Source organism: Phyllopteryx taeniolatus, chromosome 4 (assembly GCF_024500385.1).
Source record: "Phyllopteryx taeniolatus isolate TA_2022b chromosome 4, UOR_Ptae_1.2, whole genome shotgun sequence".
Taxonomy (NCBI): domain Eukaryota; kingdom Metazoa; phylum Chordata; class Actinopteri; order Syngnathiformes; family Syngnathidae; genus Phyllopteryx; species Phyllopteryx taeniolatus.
The window spans coordinates 1,800,586-1,818,545 of NC_084505.1; the positions used below are offsets into that span (position 1 = coordinate 1,800,586).

Below are 17,960 nucleotides of genomic sequence, written 5' to 3' on the forward strand. Positions count from 1 at the left end.
AGTACCACAGTTCCTCTCTGGGTACTCTGTCATAGGCTTTCTCTAGATCTACAAAGACACAATGTAGCTCCTTCTGACCTTCTCTGTACTTTTCCATCAACATCCTCAAGGCAAATAATGCATCTGTGGTACTCTTTCTAGGCATGAAACCATACTGTTGCTCGCAAATACTCACTTCTGTCCTGAGTTTAGCCTCCACTACTCTTTCCCATAACTTCATTGTGTGGCTCATCAACTTTATTCCTCTATAGTTGCCACAGCTCTGCACATCACCTTTGTTCTTAAAAATGGGCACCAGTACACTTTTCCTCCATTCCTCAGGCATCTTCTCACACACTAGAATTCTATTGAACAAGCTGGTCAAAAACTCCACAGCCACCTCTCCTAGATGCTTCCATACCTCCACAGGAATGTCATCAGGACCAACTGCCTTTCCATTTTTCATTCTCTTTAATGCCTTTCTAACTTCCCCCTTACTAATCATTGCCACTTCCTGGTCCACCACACTTGCCTCTTCTACTCTCCCTTCTCTATCATTTTCCTCATTCATCAACTCCTCGAAGTATTCTTTCCATCTACCTAGCACACTGCTGGCACCAGTCAACATATTTCCATCTCTATCCTTAATCACCCTAACCTGCTGCACATCCTTCCCATCTCTATCCCTCTGTCTGGCCAGCCTGTATAGATCATTTTCTCCTTCTTTAGTGTCCAACCTGCCATACATGTCATCATATGCCTCGTTTGGCCTTTGCCACCTCTACCTTTGCCCTGTGTCGCATCTCAATGTATTCCTTTCGCCTCTCCTCGGTCCTCTCAGTGTCCCACTTCTTCTTAGCTAACCGTTTTCCTTGTATGATTTCCTGTACTGTGAGGTTCCACCACCAAGTCTCCTTCTCTCCTTTCCTGCCAGAAGATACACCAAGTACTCTCCTGCCTGCTTCTCTGATCACCTTGGCTGCAGTGGTCCAGTCTTCTGGAAGCTCTTCCCGTCCACCGAGAGCCTGTATCACCTCTTCCCGAAAAGCTGCACAACACTCGTCCTGTCTCAGCTTCCACCACATGGTTCTCTTCTCTGCCTTTGTCTTCCTAATTTTCCTCCCCACCACCAGAGTCATCTTACACACCACCATCCTATGCTGTCTAGCCACACTCTCCCCTACCACTACCTTACAGTTGGTAACCTCCTTCAGATTACATCGTCTGCACAAGATGTAATCCACCTGTGTGCTTCTACCTCCGCTCTTGTAGGTCACCCTATGTTCGTGCCTCTTCTGGAAAAAAGTGTTCACTACAGCCATTTGCATCCTTGTTGCAAAGTCTACCACCATCTGTCCCTCCAAGTTCCTTTCCTGGATACCGTACTTACCCATCACTTCTTCATCACCCTTATTACCTTCACCAACATGTCCATTACAATCTGCACCAATTACGACTCTCTCTCTGTCTGGGATGCTCAGAACTACATCTAGCTCCTTCCAGAATTTCTCTTTCACCTCTAGGTCACATCCTACCTGTGGGGCATAGCCACTAATCACATTACACATAACACCCTCAATTTCAAATTTCAGCCTCATCACTCGATCTGATACTCTTTTCACCTCCAAGACATTCTTAGCCAAGTCTTCTTTTAAAATAACCCCGACTCCATTTCTCTTCCCATCTACACCATGGTAAAATAATTTAAACCCTGCCCCTAAACTTCTAGCCTTACTGCCTTTCCACCTGGTCTCCTGGACACACAATATATCAACCTTTCTCCTAATCATCATGTCAACCAACTCCCGAGATTTTCCTGTCATAGTCCCAACATTCAAAGTCCCCACATTCAGTTCTAGGCTCTGTGTTTTCCTCTTCTCTTTCTGTCGAAGAACCCGCTTTCCACCTCTTCTTCTTCTTCTTCTTTGACTTCGACTTCGACCCACAGTAGCTGAATTTCCAACAGCGCCCTGCAGGTTGACGGCGCCGGTGGCGGACGTTGTTAACCCGGGCCACGACCGATCCGGTATGGAATTCTTTGGATGAACGCTCATATTTGTTTGGCAAGGTTTTAAGCCGGATGCCCTTCCTGACGCAACCCTCTGCATTTATCCGGGCTTGGGACCGGCCTACAGTTTGCACTGACTTGTGCCCCCCAACCACCGGAGACAAATTCCTTGTGTGTTTTTTGGACATACTTGGCAAATAAAGATGATTCTGATTCTGAAGAGGACCTTGTTTTTGATACAGTACACATTGGTACGACCACAGTCCCTTCATGATGCTGGTTAAACTTTGATTGGAGTCCATTTGGAAATTCACCACACCAGTCACACAGATGCTTCCTTTACAAAAAGCTGCATTTTACGGTGTCTGAGTGAAAGTCCAACAGGTTGCAATTAGCGCTGCCAAGATCATAAGCGTCGACAAGTAATTTAATAATTGACGTCACTGTTTGTTTTCAGAAGCTTTGTTTCGCTCTCAAAACTGCCTCAGTAGCCTCCCACGACTTGCCGCTGGTTGTCTGCCAGTGCCTTCTGTCCTTGACGCATATACGCAGTCGTGTGATGACGCGCAGGTGCGGTAATCCGGGTCAGCCGTGATGTAATTGGAAAAGCCTTTGCTAACAGTATCATGGCAAACCAGCGTTAGCAACGGAGCCTGAAAGTTTGAGCCTTTCACCAAAAATACCAAAGAGAAATCCATCCATTTTCTACCGCTTATCCGAGGTCGGATCGCGGGGGCAGTAGCTTTAGCAGGGACGCCCAGACTTCCCTCTCCCCAGCCACTTCATCCATCTCTTCCGGGGGAATTCTGAGGTGTTCCCAGGCCAGCAGAAGGATGTAGTCTCTCCACCGTGTCCTGGGTCCTCCCAGGGGTCTCCTCCCGGTGGGACGTGCCCGGAACACCTCACCAGGGAGGCGTCTGAATCAGATGCCTCAGCCACCTCATCTGGCTCCTCTCGATGTGAAGGAGCAGCGACTCTACTCTGAGATCCTCCCGGATGACTGAGCTTCTCACACTATCTCTAAGGGAGAGCCCGGACACCCTGCGGAGGAAACTCATTTCGGCCGCTTGTATCCTGGATCTTGTTCTTTCGGTCACGAGCCACAGCTCGTGACCATAGGTGAGGGTAGGAACGTAGATCGACCAGTAAATTGAGAGCTTCGCCTTTCAGCTTAGCTCCTTCTTTACCACAACGGATCGATACAAAGTCCACATCACTGCAGACGCTGCACCGATCCGCCTGTCTATTTCCCGTTCCATTCTTCCCTCACTCGTGAACAAGACCCCAAGATACTTGAACTCCTCCACTTGGGGCAGGATCTCATCCCTGACCTGTAGTGGGCACGCCACCCTTTTCTGACTGAGGACCATGGTCTCAGATTTGGAGGTGCTGATTCTCATCTCAGCCGCTTCACACTCGGCTGCGATCGCTCCAGTGAGAATTGGAGATCACGGCTTGATGAAGTCAACAGAACCACATCATCTGCAAAAAGCAGAGATGCAATACTGAGGCACCAAACCGGACTTCCTCTACGCCTCGGCTGCGCCTAGAAATTCTGTCCATAAAAGTTATGAACAGAATCGGTGACAAAGGGCAGCCTTGGCGGAGTCCAACCCTCACAGGGAACAAGTCCGACTTACTGCCGGATATGCGGACCAAACTGCGGGACCGCAGGGACCGAACAGCCCGTATCAGTGGGTTCGGCACCCCGTACTCCCGAAGCACCCCCCACAGGACCCCCCCGAGGGACACGGTCGAACGCCTTCTCCAAGTCCACAAAACACATGTAGACTGGTTGGGCGAACTCCCATGCATCCTCGAGGACCCTGCCAAGGGTGTAGAGCTGGTCCACTGTTCCACGGCCAGGACGAAAACCACACTGCTCCTCCTGAATCTGAGATTCAACTTCCCGACGGACCCTCCTCTCCAGCACCCCTGAATAGACCTTACCAGGGAGGCTGAGGAGTGTGATCCCCCTGTTGTTGGAACACACCTTCCCCTTCTTAAAAAGGGGGACCTCCACCCCAGTCTGCCAATCCAGAGGCACTGTCCCCGGTGTCCACGCGATGTTGCAGAGGTGTGTCAACCAGGACAGCCCCACAACATCCAGAGCCTTGAGGAACTCCGGGCGAATCTCATCCACCCCCGGGGCCTTGCCATCGAGGAGCTTTTTAACCACCTCGGTGACCTCAAAGATAGAAGAGATAGAAGAGCCCACGCCTCAGAGAACCCAGACTTTGCTCCATCATGGGAAGGCGTGTCGGTGGAATTGAGGAGGTCTTCAAAGTATTCTCACCACCGTCTCACAACGTGCCGAGTCGAGGTCAGCAGCGCCCCATCCCCACTATACAGTGTTGATGGTGCACTGCTTTCCCCTCCTGAGACGCTGGATGGTGGACTAGAGTTTCCTCGAAACCGTCGGAAGTCTTTCTCCATGCCCTCACCGAACTCCTCCCATGCCAGAGTGTTTGCTTCAGCGACCACCAAAGCTGCATTCCGCTTGGCCGGTCGGTACCCATCAGCTGCCTCAGGAGTCCCACAGGCCAAAAAGGCCCGATAGGACTCCTTCTTCAGCTTGACGGCATCCCTCACCGTTGGTGTCCACCAACGGGTTCGGGGATTGCCGCCACGACAGGCACCAACCACCTTACGGCCACAGCTCCGGTCAGCCGCCTCAGCAATGGAGGCGCGGAACATGGTCCACTCGGACTCGATGTCCCCCGCCTCCCCCGGAACATGAGCAAAGTTCTGTCGGAGGTGGGAATTGAAACTCCTGACAGGGGATTCCTCCAGACGTTCCCAGCAGTAATAGAAGCAGAGCATGTGTGCCTGAGGGACCCTGAAGGACAATCGTGCCAATTGTCCATCTTAATGTTTCCAGATTGTCCAGTAAATCTTTTCGGTCGAGATTGTTTGCTTTTGCTAGGATTAGCATTAGAACCGACAGCCGAAGGACACATTGCAGTAAAACGAAAAGCTGACTTGCAAAAGGGAGACGTTTATGTTAATGACTGAAGGGTGAAAGGTGATCCCCAAATTACAAGACAAAATGTCAGAGAATTATTTTCATATTACACTCTGGTACAAAGGTACACCTGGTCCAGATGTGGAATATGAGAGGAAATTGGCAAAAATAACACCAGCCAGAGTCACTGTGACTTATTTGTACACTGATACAGAAAGCACAGCAGTTGCAGAAGTGACATTAAATGAAGAGACGGAAGCACTGTTTAGAATGTGGACTCCACCCCACATCTCTTTGTACAAAAATAGACATAAAAATGGAAAGACTCAGGGAGAATAGTTGAACAAGGTGAGAGAGTAACTGATTGGGTTACCTTTTCAACCAATACAGAAATAAGTGCCTCAACAGGAATAGAAAGAAAGGCACTATTTTGGACAATTCAGGCACAAGAAGGGATACACCTACATTCTCAGCAAAAATGAGACTTAATGCTCACTGAGGATGAGGAAGATTTGTTGAAGGAAGTGTCAGAGAAGTTATGGTCTAAAGGACCTACAGATGTTGGGTTAATAAAAGGAACCTTACCAGTACAAATCAGGCCGAAAACTGAATACAGACCATGTGCGAGACAATATCCATTGAAACAGGATGCATACGAAGGCATCAAACCAGTAATTGAAGATTTGATTGCTGCTGGAGTAATAGTAAAATGTGATGACTCTCCATGCAACACTCCAATATTCCCATTAAAGAAAGCACCACAATCTGTAGGATGGCGCAAGACTGACAAGCGGTAAATAACGCAGTCATTCAAAGAGCTCCATGTGTGCCTGACCCTTACACTTTGTTGAATACTCTCAGGCCAGATGCTACAGTCTTTACTGAAGTAGATATCAGCAATGCATTCTTTTCTATACCCATAGATAAGGATAGTCAGTTTTGGTTTGCATTTACGTTTGGAGGACAAATATACCCTTTTACCAGATTGCCACAAGGCAATAAAGCCCCCACACCTCCAGGCATTGACTACATCCTTAAAAGGTCATGGAATGTGATACCACCTACTCAAGCCTTAATAAAAAGAAGCAGCTGCAGGACAGACATGTGTTAGCAATAGAAGATAAATTATTGCAGAATCTGGGTTCCAAATTATGCAGAAATCACTGCGCCCCTGAGTAAAATGATGTATGAGGAAGACCTCAAAATGACATCACCCTTAAAGTGGACTGATGAGGAAGAAAAATGGCGCAACATTACAAGATGACATCTATGTATGACCAAACAACAAACCTATCCTACCAAAAAATCTATACAAATGGGCTGCTATATTGAGTCATGGTGTAACACATGTCTCAACAGGAGGGATGGTGGAGCAGATACATCAACATTATACAACTTATGGTTTTAACTCTTAATCAAATATGTTTTGTAGGGCATGTTTGACATGTGCAAGGAACAATCCACAAGGTAATTTGAGACTATGTAGAGGACGCTTCCCTACACCACAATATCCATTTCAAATTATCCGTATGGACTTTATTGAATTAAACCAAACTGAAGGAAACAAATATTGTTTGGTCATCATAGATGCCTTTTAAAAATGGATAGAACCTTTCCCAACCAAACATCCAGATGCATTGACAGTGGCAAAGGCACTTTGCAAGGATATCATTCCTAGATATGGTATTCCTGAAAAAATATACAGTGATGACAGTGCCCATTTTGTTAACCAAATTGTGAAAATGATAGGAGTGATGTTTCACACTGATCTAAAGAATCATTGTGCTTACCACCCTCAAAGCGCTGGATTAGTGGAAAGGATGAATGGAACAATAAAAAATAGACTAAAAAAGTGCATCGAAGAAACAGGAAGGCCGTGGACACAGTGTTTGGAATTAGTAAAGCTGAATATAAACATATGTACTTCAGGGCTAACACCCTATGGAACATTGTTTGGAAGGCCTTATAAACTACCTCAATTTAAGAACCAATGCGAAACAAATTATGAAGCTAATTTAGCTGACTACATGAGCAAAATGTCAGAACAACAACAACAAGCACAAAAACAAGGTAGTGAGGATCTTTCTGTCTCCCAGCAGGACGCCAAACTAGTGGAGCCGGGAGACTGGGTGCTTGCAAGAAGTCCAAAGAAGAAACATTGGTATTCACCCAAGTGGGAAGGCCCATTCCAAGTATTGTTGACAACCCCCACAGCTGTAAAAATAGCAGAAAGGTCAACTTGGATTCATTTGACACATTGTAAAAAGGTCACTTCGGTTGAAAACTCCGACAAGGGAGGTGAGCAAAAGTCTGATAATAGGGTGGTCTCAGACGTTTAGAATCTGGGAAGACCCGAAAGTCAGAGAAGATTTTATAAGACACCGAAGTAAGTAGAGGCGATATTTCAACCAGAATGACAAAGTGGTTAAAATCAGCTATTGGGCGTTGGATGTCAACGCTATCTGTTATTCAGATTTTTCTGTTAGTCTGGTATTTGTGGGAACCACCCAAGGTTAAACGAGCGGATCATAATGTAACCACCCAACCCTTACTCTTACACAGGGTTAGACGTAGTAGCGGACAGTCAGGAACACCAATTCCTGTCAGTCCTTGAATCGTCTCATGGGCCCTAGACCATCATTACAGATAATACCAGCCATCATTCCACAAAACTGTGTCATCAATGTTATAAATAATACTAATCCTAGTAATACATGTATGAGTTGGGACAACGTGTTTCTTGTGACTAGAGTTGATAAGCACAAACCCATGTTTTCCACAAAGGAAGCTCTCAGGAATTTTACTTGTATAACTATTACTGGCAGAGCAGTTAGGAAATCTCTCAGCACCACTGTGTCAGGTATTGAAGGTGATATAGGGTTTTATGGTGTAACTGGTCTGGGGGTAAACAAGGGTGTTTATTGCAGTATAGTATAAAATGGAAATCAGAAAAGGGTGTGGGAATTTATTGCAGGAAAGCTCCCACCACGGTGCGTGTGGAGGCCACAAAGAACAGATGACGGAGAAGACAATGGCTGCAGGGAGCCACTTTGGACATGAGATGCAAGACTGTGGAGACCGCGCCTGGAGCCAGCAGCAATTGGTCATCATTCTGCTGGAAAATGAGGACGTCAATGGGCGTTGGACCAATCAGATGACAGCAATTCCATACTTCCTCTTTGAAACATTGTATAAGTCGGGGGCAAGAACAGATAGCTTTGTTCAGTCTGCGCTGTCTCTGCTAGGATAAGCGTAGCTACTGACCCAGAGCTCTGTAAAATGTATAGACTCCTCTGTCAGGTATAAATTGGTTGACTTTTAACACGTCGTTATAATTGTAGCTCTTTCACGAAAATGAACACGCATGGAACCTCGAGAGTAATAGGTGATTCTAAAATTCAGGTTCAGTATCAATAGTGGTAGAAATTAACTTCAATCCGTAGCCAAGACAGGACATCTGGTGGTGGTGTGGAAATGCTAGACTATTTGATAAATTGCCAAAGAATGTAACAGGTCTTTGTGCCCTAGTGACCTTGTTGTTACCGGTATCGGCACATCCTATGTCTGTAGAAGAATTAACAGCTAGTTTATCCACTGTCATGCCAGATCATTGGCGACGTCAGAAAAGAGCAGCAGACTGGCAGGGCCAAAATGATCCAAAATACATTGACGCCGTTGGTGTTCCCCGTGGTGTTTCAAGTGAGTACAAATTCGTAGATCAAATAGCTGGAGGATTTGACTCCTCGATCTGTTGGTGGTGTACAACCAACAAAAACGTAGACAGAATCAACTTCATCCATTACAACATGCAAAAATTGGGCAATTGGATGCAGAGTGGTTTGAAGCTGTACATGAGCAGCTATCAGCCACATCACTTAGGCATTCCAAAACAGGATAGCTGTTGACATGTTGTTGGCTGAGAAAGGAGGAGTCTGTGCTATGTTCAGAGAACAATGCTGCACATTCATTCCCAACAACACAGCTGCGGATGGCAGTCTCACTAAGGCCATAGAGGGACTCCAAACCCTTAATGGTAAAATGAAGGAACACTCTGGTGTTGAAACCTCCATGTGGGACTCTTGGATGAATGCTCTTGGAAAATACAAAGCCCTGGTGTCTTCAATTTTGGTATCAATCACTGTTTTTGCAGCAATTTTGACCTCGTGTGGATGATGATGTATTCCTTGTCTGCGTTCTCTCATTAATAGATTGATAACAACAGCAATCTCACCCATGGAGAACCGAACGGCTCAAATGTATCCTTTACTTGGTCCTGACCCTGAAGATAATGACAGTAATGATGATAATGACGTGCATTATGACCTGCCTGATTTGTTTCCAGATCCAGGTAGCTATGAATAAAGATTAACATTGCCTCTGAGTGTAAATGCATCGGTTTTCATAAAAATGATCCTACAGTCGAAAATCTAACTGAAGTGAGTGATGTATGGCGATGAGAATTTGAGCAAATATGTGATAAACAGAAGGGAAATGTTAGAATAAATGTACATTAGTTATCCCATATTTACTCATAGTATTGGAAAGCATTTATTCAGCAATATAACCTTGTTTGTATCATGTAAGTTGAAGTTGTCTGTGAAGATGGTTCACACGTTGCTGCTATGTGCTCCCCCAACTTTATAGCAGCAACAGCTGTGTAACTGGGAACCGCCCTAACGAAATAAAAAGAGACGGTTCGGCAGAGTGGGCTCAAAGCGGTAGGAGATTGTAACTGCGTACAACTCTGTCTGTTCTCCTCGTGAGTAAAATAACCATCTCGTCTTCCTTCCTTGTTTATTAAATGTTCTAGGTCTGGCCTGGCCAACCCGCGGCTCGCGAGCCTCATGCGGCTCTTTAACTAGTTTCATGCGGCTCTTCAGGAGCTGTCACATGACATGCGTCAAAAATGCTTGGCTGGCGCTGTCATTCACTCCCCCTACAGCTAGATGGCACACTGACCATGTAAGCCTGTTTGAGTGACGTCAAACGAGCGACGAGAGAATCTTTGGTGTGACATCATTTGTGTTGTAAACAATTTCCGTCAAGTTACCTCTTGAAATGGCAGGGGAAAAAAAGCACAGCCAAACGAAAATATGAAGAAGAACACAGGACGTTTTTGCCAGAGTGGGAGAGTTTATATTTTTTTTGTTAAACGTAATGGCAATCCGATCTGCCTTATATGTCAGGCAGCATTAGCGCATTTCAAAGCTTCAAATCTTCAGCGTCACTTCAGCTCACTCCACCCTAACATCGAACAGGAATTTCCAAAAGGGACTGAACTTCGCAAGAACAAGTTGGTCGCTTTGAAAAGCAAGGCAGAAAAGCAGGTGCAGTTTTTCAAAAAAATTACAAAACACTCAGAGACCGTAACGCTTGCATCATATCAGCTGGCTTGGAAGCCAGACTGTTTGAAAGCCCCGCTCGTCACAGATGAGGCTGCGGCTGAGTTGGAGATGATCGACCTTTGTGAGGAGGATCAACTGAAAACTGTTTTAAGGGAAGGGACCGTTGAGTTCTGGAAAAGTGTGCCAATTGAAAAATACCCCAACATCAAACGAGCTGCGCTTAAGATACTGTCCATGTTTGGGTCAACGTACGTCTGCGAGTCTGTGTTTTCTACCCTGAAACATGTGAAATCAAAGCAACGATCTGTTCTGACTGACACTCATTTGAAAGAATTGCTTAGAGTGGCAACAACAGAATACAAGCCAGATTTGAAGAGGATTGTTCAAGATAAGGAATGCCAGAAGTCTCACTAAGCAGCATAGTAAGAGAAAGATGTTATTGAAAATTATTCTATTATTGTTTGTGGACTTGCTTGAACTGAGAGTTTGTATGTGTGAGACAGTGCACACAATGTTAACTGTTGAAAATTACTGATATTATCATGTTGGTGTGGTTATTTTCATTAGATCTGGCTGAGCAGAGGTCTGTGTATGCGTGCATACATGATTAAAAGATGATGTTCATGTGTACCCGTGTATGTGGCTCTTTGCAGTAACACAGAAAAAAAAGTGGCTCTTAGTCTCTGACTAGTTGGCCACCCCTGTTCTAGGTTGTTTGAGCCTGACAATGTGCCATCTTCAAAAGCTAAGGCTAGAACAGGAAGCTGAACTAACACTTGTTCGACAGGAATTGCAGACAGCCCGCAAATTAATTGCCAATCGGGAACACGTCTTCCTCCACCAAACACTAATGACGTCGATGAGCGTACACCTGTCAGTACGCCTCCTAAGAGCGACAAAGCAGCGCTTGGTTCTGACCTCCCTGGGATACGGTCAACGGCCCCTGCCACTTCGCAACGCCCCTCTCAGACCCTCCCACTGCCACGTTGGGAGCTCGCCACGCGAACTGCAGCCCGCCTCAATGCCGCCCCTGCGTTTGTCTCTTCTCCTGGCGTCACTACAGGTATGAGCTTAAAAGACTTAAGACAGAATTGCGTGCAACATTCCGAGATGCAAACATAATCTTGACGGTTCACACGACACAGCCGCGTACCTGAGAGACATTGATTTTTACCTTAAACAATTTCCTTCCACTACTACAGACGATAGATTGTAGCTTATTAGAGTTACATCTAACCAGGAAGTAAGTACCTTAATCGAACGACAACCGCCACATGTATTGTCAAACTATCAAACCCTCTGTCAGGCTTTGTGTCAACAATTTGATGATCCCGAGGCCCCAACCGGCTTCCTGGCAGCTGTTAAACAGGAGAGCCTCGAAACGCCACAAGCTTATTACTGTCGTTTACATAAAGCGTACTTTGGAAATTTAAACAAACCCATCATGGAGGAAGACATACATATTTAAACTCTTTTTGTTGAAAACATGCATCCGTACGTAAAGCAACATTTGGGGGTAGCAGCATGCCCCCGCACGCTGTCCAGCTCACAACTGCGCGACCTAGCGGCTAAAGGCTTTGCTATTCATACAAAACACCAACACAAAGCTGTTGGATCACAATATATCTGGTTTGAGCTTCCAAAATAATGACGCGCACCAAAACTTTTAACATTTGCTGGAATAAACTGACGCCTGGTCTGGTTCGCTTGAACGCGACAAGCCCAAAAGTCAGGTATCCTCCTTCGCAACCCCACAAGGGGTCGCTAACAAAGAGTTTGGTACTACTGCACATGCTATCCTTGAAATCATCCGCAACTTGGCGAATAATGTGAAGCAAGACCCACGGCAGCCTGAGCCCCTGCTTGGAGGCCATGTCCCCGAGCTCAGCCAGCCCGCCGTGATGGTCTGTTCTGACTCAGACGTTTCTGTGCATTCGGCTGATTTGCCAATTAGCGATGACAAGCGTCCCGTCCAACAGACCATGGGCAAGCACATAACAGACCACTGCGATGACCAGCTAACACCCGTTACTAAAATAAAAATTCGCGGACCAAAACCCAGTTCGACAATCAGACCTCGATCGTCTCCGACCATGCCCTCTGACTCACTGAATGACTTCACTACCTGTCAAACAAAAAAGACAAGAAGCCATTTCGGCATCTTCGAGGTAAACTCTCCGTTAATGACGCATCAGGGAAATTTTACTTGACAACCACACTTGAACGTACGTTCCAATATGAAGGACTTGTGGATACTGCAGCAGACATCACTGTCATGTCCGAGGACGTGTTTGACCTACTGCGTGACAAAGTACAGCAAGACAGCCGTACACTCAACCTTCAAAACTGTGAAATGAGAATTCGCCCCCTTGCTTTGGAGGAAACACCCACTTAAGCTCGCGACAATAGGGCCACATTCCATAATTCATCCTGTGTTCGTGTCACCTGTCATGTCAGTACCTTTGCTCATTGGACAAGATCTGCTACATCGTTTCATACCATTGATTGACTATACGAGATTTATGCACAGGTGCGCCGGCCCCTGAAGCGGCCACAACGCAATAGAGAATCCTCCCCAGTGCTATGCTCTGAGCCTCCTGGATGTGCCGCCTCTACCAAAATCGCAGCCAGATGACAGCTTGACGAAAGGGGGGCTGAGCCGCCTGGATGCGACGCCACTACCAAAATCGCAGCCAGATGACAGCTTGACGAAAGGGATGTGCACACCGGAAATGCTGAAGATGTCCACCAGTGGGTGCTCTCGCGACCATTCTTCCAAGCTACCGAGACCACAAGACCCCTCGGCGAGATGGAAAACTGCGCCTTATGAGTCGCTCATTACGGGCCCCTGCCCTCATCATTGGTCCATCCATTCAGCTGTCACTCTAACCTTGATTGTGTCTTTCTTCATTAGCTGGCCGTCACTCTCAGTGGTCGCTAAGTCATTGTACTTTTGTGATTTTCACACACGCATGGCTTCAACAGCACAGGACATGTGGGCATTGTCTCTTATCAGAGACCTCAGACTTCCTGTGTGCTTGTTCTGTAAACCTTACAAAGTGGACCTCAGTGCCATCGTTTTTCCCAAACCGCCCACCCTTTCGTTTCCAGGGCAACGCCTTGTTTTCAACTCTTGTGATGTGTGATTCCTTCTTTGCTGGTTTCCAGCCTTCCTCTTCTGTTCTATGTCGTTTGTGGTGTCGAAGTTGCCTGCTTTTCATTTAATCTTTCTGTGGCTCGCCTTGGCGGCCACCCTCTCAATTCTTGCTTCCGGCGCGCTGCGCAAGCTTCACTCTGGTTTCTCCTTGGCTTTGCACCTGCCCCTTTGCTTTATCGTGGACTTTTTTTACTGCGCCTCTGTGAAGCTCACTTCTCAGCCGCTCGTGACTCCACGCATCGAATAAGGGGTGGGGGTCACACAAGACTCCGCCCACGATGCACCATGCACGAAACAAAGGGTGGTCAACACGGTGAGACCGGACCGGGCAAGCAAGTCCAGCCTCCGTGACAGCATCCTTGCTACACCAAGTCTGCCAACGCAGATGCTTAACCAAGACACGTGAAACCAAACGCGCTGCTCCGCCGCTAACATAACGACCAAAATAAAACACATCCACAGCGCCCCCACCGGTAACGTTTACTACTATCGAGAGACAATTTCGGGAGATGCAGTCCAAAATCCCAACCACCCGACAACGCATGGCTAACAAAGTAGTCAATTCCTGGTCAATAAGCAACCTGCGAAAAGTAGCTATTTTAGTTCTCAACATTTGCTGTGTAATTTTAAACCCAAACAGGCAGGCCATAACCACACTGTCGTCTGCGTTGTCGTCCTGCTCAAAAACAAATTGCTGACATGTTGATAAATGACAGGCTATGTGAAATTTCTTTCCTTTCTAGACAACTTTGCAAAAGATCGAATTCTCCCACATTTGGGACCCCTCAGCTCTATTAAAATCACGCTGTCTATGGCCCTGACAGGCCCCACCAACCCGGCACATCTCAGGTCTTTCCTTACAAGCTCCACAGCTCTGCATGTCAATCCTGAGTTACAAAGAAAAAACTTTCTTGTCACTGCAGTGTTCCGGGCACTTCGGGAGGAATCAACCACTTGTCACTTGTCCAGGGCTGGGGTCACTGGGCTCTCTGAGACTCAGATTGTGGGATGGGCGCAAGAGTGGGGGAAAGGCAGAGGAGTGGGGGATGGACGGACGAGCATCACGGTGAGATGGTGCCCCCTGGCGGAATGAGGATACTGCACAGGAATGACAACGCCATCCCTGGATCCTTGGTTGGTCTTCATTGAGGTCACCGTAGCCATCACAGTGAACACATACACATGTTAGTGGGACACACTGGAGCAGGGGCAGCTGAAGCATTTCGGGGTATCAGTGTCTTGCTCAAGGACACCACAGCCGTGAGTCCGGGGGATGTTGGCGGATGGTCCAGTCGGGGTCTTGAACCTAGGTCCCCCACGGTGGCAGGCGATGATCTTAACCATTGGGCCACGGCTGTTACATTGCAGTCAAGATTTTTTTACTGAACAGTAGTGCTAAACTCTGAGTGAGGAGCAGGACCGTATAGAATAGGAGGGGACAGGACAAGAACAAAAAGAGGCCAGTAGTGAAGCCAGCATTGCCAAGTCACCTGTTTGTGTCTAATGAAATGTGCAAGTGCGCAGACATCACATATGCACAATAAAGGTCAGTCCTTGAGTTGGTGTGAAGGCATGATGAAGATGAAGGAACCCACTCAGGCAAGAGGGAAGGGCAATGACGCAGAGTGTTCCAAGAAAAATGGTCATCCTCCTATTTATTCACAGAAGTGAATGGTAAAGCTGTGTGTTTGGTGTGTTCACAGAATGTTGCAGCTGCTTCAAAACCATTTAGTGAGGGTGAAATTGGAAAAACATGCATGATGAAGGCAGCGCAGATTGTGTGCCCTGAAAAGCACCAGGCTTTTGCAAATATCAGCCTGACAAGAAACCGTTTCAGACAGGATTTCCGATCTTTCTGTGGATTTGGACAGGCAGTTAAAGCATAAAGTAAAGTAATTTATTGTGTTTTCAGTTGCAATTGATGAAAGCATGGACATTACAGATGTTGCACAACTGGCCATTTTCATCCGCGGAGTTGATGACACATTGACCGTCACCGAAGAGTTTGTGGAGATGGTGCCAATAACAGATACGACGACAGCAGCTGATATTTTCACCGCACTCGTCGGCGTGCTGGACAGGGTCCTGCGCTGTCAGCCTGGCTACAGATGGTATGCCCTCAATGATCGGAAAAATGCAGGTGTTATGACAAAGTTCAGAGAAAAAGAGCAATCTGCAAATGGAGGATGTGATTTTTGGACGTTTCACTGTATTTTGCACCAGGAGGCTTTGTGTTGCAAGTCATTAAAGATGGATAACATCATGAAGCTGGTCATCCAAATTTAAGTTCACCCGATTCAGAAGCCTGAATCAACGTCAGTTTAACAGCCTTCGCAGAGAGAAAGACCACATGTATGGCCTGCCATACCACACTGAGGTAAGGTGGTTAAGCCGAGGTGCTGTGCTGAGGCGTTTCTTTGATTCATTGGTAGAAATTGAACAGTTCATGGAAGAAAAGGGCAAACCAGTGTCGTCGGCGGTGTGGGACAGATAACACGTAATGCCCGGATCAGACTACAAGACAAATTTCGTCTTTCACGATTGCACTATGTCAGACTACTGCAATAAAATCTTGTATTCCGATACCAGCGCATCCCATCACTAGGCTTCATCTTATCAACTCAAACGAATACATTCATTACCATGGCGACAACAACTATAATGGATCGTGCCATGTGTTTATAAGAACAAAATGGGGGAAAACGTGTGTTGGTGGTCACCGGTGCTCGGGAGAGGACTTTCATTCAAGGATTGCTTGAGGTATGTTCACGTATATTTAATACGATACGGCTCGCAAGCAGGCAACAAAATTTTATGTTGCCTAGCAAGCTAGTGGTAGCACTAATGTTTGTAAGCGAACATACAGGCGTTCTGTCGAATTATGCTCTAACGTTTTGGTGTGTCTGAAGTAATTTAATTACAATAAAGTACTTTAATTACAATAAGTTAGCACCCATTATTTCTGTCATGTTGTAATGTTGGTTTGACCTGACTGATTAGAATACGTGTTCTGACTCGAGCAGCGATTTCCAACCTTTATGGAGCCAAGGCACATATTTTACAATTGAAAAATCTCACGGCACACCAACAAACAAAAATGTCACAAAAAGTGGATACATTAATTACTGTATGTACTTCCTGCCATCTAATAGAAAACCATTCATTTGTTCTGTCTGTCACTATGCCTCACTGGCATAAACGGATGAACAAAGATACATTATTTATTGTAAATATAATTTTTTGAGCAATTAAGTATATACAGTAAATTAAGAAGTCATATAAATAGACACATTGCTCCATCTTGTGATCGGATCAGTGATTGGTTATCGTTTTTTTGAACTCGCTGATCGGTGATCGGCCCCAAAAATCCTGATCGTGTAAAATCTACTGAATAACTTGAACAAACAGCTGCAAGGGTGCAACAAAGCTTAAACGCAGTATTATAACAGCAAACGCTCTTTCAAGTTGAAGCTGTCATTGTGGGGGACGCAAGTCACCGGTGGTGCTGCAGCTCACTTCCCCTGTCTGAAAAATGTGTGCGTGACCCTCGTAGACATAAGTGGTTCAAAAATAAAATAACGGGACTGATACGGGAGTCTGAGCATTGCTTTCAGATTTTTGGCGAACTGAAAAAAGATTAAAAGTTATTTGCTTGCCATTCACCATGAATCCCTCTGATCTACCCGTCAACATCCCACTTGAAATAATAGACTTGCAGTGTGAATCGGATATGAAGGGCAAATTTGCTGCAGCTGGCTTGTACACATTTTATCAGATTTTCTTGCCAGGTTACCCCAACTTGACAGCCCTCGCTGCAAAACTATTGTGCATGTTTGGAACCACATCTTTAAAAGCAAGTTTTCTCTGTAATGAGTAGTAACAAAACAAAGCTGCGATCAAGGCTCACGCCCAAGCACTTGAATAAAATCCTGAAGTTGGCTGCCACTTAGGATGTGACGCCTGATATTGATGCGCTGGTGAAAGCTAAAAGATGCCAGGTATCAGGAGTCAAATAAACAATGCAACACCACTTAAAGTACTGCATGAGACACCCTGATATAGTTCTGTGATCTATGATATACTTCTGTGAATCAATGAGGCATTGTGTTTGTGTGTTCTTTGTCCTCAGAATTTTCAAATAACGAGGTGTTTTATGATTAATAGTGATGTTGTGCTTGTACTATTTTGGACACACTGTCCTCATGCTCCAGCTTTATGTTTATAGGTTTTTATATGGATGTGCCTTTGTTTTTAATTGATTTTATTTTATTTGTATATTTAACCTTTTCTTGATTTGTGACTCTATGGTTCTTGCACTTGTTTGTGGAACAGGATTTCGTTATTTTTATCTACATTTCTGCCTGAGAAATGACACCCTGATATAGTGCTGTAATACAGTTCTGTGAATCACCGAGGCATTGTGTGTTCTTTTTCCTCAGAATTTTCAAAAAACAAAGTGTTTTTTGATTAATAGTGAAGTTAGTTTGTTAAAACAAAGAAAACAAT

The 17,960-nt window shown here is 45.7% G+C and overlaps 1 protein-coding gene across 1 annotated transcript in view; it reads right to left on the bottom strand.

The window, feature by feature from the left end:
* The window catches only part of naf1 (nuclear assembly factor 1 homolog (S. cerevisiae)), a 58,703-nt gene that overhangs the window by 2,515 nt on the left and 38,228 nt on the right, over positions 1-17,960 (bottom strand). The gene's annotated exons all lie outside the window — the stretch shown is intronic.